This window comes from Mycetomoellerius zeteki, unplaced genomic scaffold (genome assembly GCF_001594055.1).
Source record: "Mycetomoellerius zeteki isolate Tzet28-1 unplaced genomic scaffold, Tzet1.0 scaffold285, whole genome shotgun sequence".
In the NCBI taxonomy this organism is placed as follows: domain Eukaryota; kingdom Metazoa; phylum Arthropoda; class Insecta; order Hymenoptera; family Formicidae; genus Mycetomoellerius; species Mycetomoellerius zeteki.
Genome location: NW_017257266.1, coordinates 40,075 through 41,907, shown reverse-complemented (window position 1 = coordinate 41,907; position 1,833 = coordinate 40,075).

Below are 1,833 nucleotides of genomic sequence, written 5' to 3'. Positions count from 1 at the left end.
TATGATACCTGGATGAGAACATATTTCTGATGCACAGAGCATAAACAGAACATAAAAGTCAGAAACAATGAAATATACAGGAGGTATATGATTATATTTAATTATATATATATCTTAGTTATTTATAATATAACATTTCAGATCTCTTTTTCTCTGTTTTTTTATCAGCTAATACAAAAAATATAGAACAGTATAATTTGATACGAATCATTTCCGCTGTTTTTAAATATGAGAATAATATTAGCTCTTTTATAAAAGCAAAGATATAATTTATTACAACACGAAGAGAGATTTAAAATGTACGATCTGTGTTTAATTAAAATGTATTATTTTAATGATTTATTCGCCAATGCACAAGAGAGAAGAGTGTTCTGCTAATGTTACCACATAATTGGCACTTCAGTGCAAAAGGTTAAATTATTTAAATTAATTATATGATCAAAATCCCCGTGATTGTTCATCGACATGGAATCGAGCTAGAAAAAATAATGCCGCCCGAGGCAAAAGAAGAAAGGTATTATATAAAAAATTTCCAATACTCGTATCCTGTAGATATGTTTTACCATTATTTAATAATCCATACGTCGTGTATGAAAAATACATGATATTGCGAATACAATACGCAATATATGGCCGATTAAAAATTGTAAAGGGCTCCATTCTTGCAACGTGCTGCGATGTTGCATTTATATAAACATACCGACAATTAACGCAAATATTAAAATATAATAAAAATTATTCGTGTCCCATTATATTTTTTTCAAATGAATAAGCAATTTTTCTTGTATAAAAATATACGACTTTTCCTCAGCTCGATTCAATTTTCGCATCGTGCGTGCAAATGCGAACGCAAAGAGTCATGCATATTCTTACTTGGAATTGTAAAATCGTCGTAACTCAACGTAAATGATCTCGGGGCCAAGTCATCTCCATTCTGATGGCCTTCAGCTATAGGGAACAGAATGTCTGTTTCGTCGTCTGCGTAGTTGTCCTTTATTATGCATTTCGGCACCAGCAAAAGATATTCACACTCATTCCTTTCGTGAATAATGCAAATATCTGTTGAAAATTAGAGACAATCATTATTATAATTCGTTATCGCTGTTAAGAGATATCAAGAGAAACGCAAGAAAAATACTTCTTTTGAATTCTATGTATTTTATTGAATATCTATATGTGTAGAAAAAGATACTTGCCCGTTTAGCGAAGGAATTATGTGACTCAAGTCGGATTCACAAGCCAGATTGTGATATTCCGGCGATGACTTTTCCATTCGCCTCTATTTTAACGAATGAGCTACATATAAACGGAAGAAACATAATTGTCCTTTCACGTAATTCCCAGCGAGAAATGTTCACGCTTATTCCTGCTTTTGTAAACGTGCGTGAATCAAAATGGTGCCTCGGCAACATCGGATTACTTCTGACTCGTCTCGATCGAATAATGCGACTATCTGAAAATTAGAGAGAGACAATGATTTTTTTTGAGACAATACAATTTTTCGCCTGTAAAGAGATTATAAAAGAGAATATGAGAAAAATTTTTTTTCGAATTGTACAAATTAATAGTTCGGGAAAAAATGTTTTATATATAATTATATGAAATTAGATAAAATTATATATAATTTTATCTAATTTCATATAATTATATATAAAATATTTTTTCCCGGGAGTACATATACATGTTGCTCTTAATGTAGATTACCGATTCGTGATTCAACGAATATCTACGTATGTTGGAGATACATACCAGCTCATTTAACGACTCAAATTGACGTTCACGAGCTAGATCGCAATTCCCGACGATGACTTTTCCGTTCGCCTCTATCGTAGA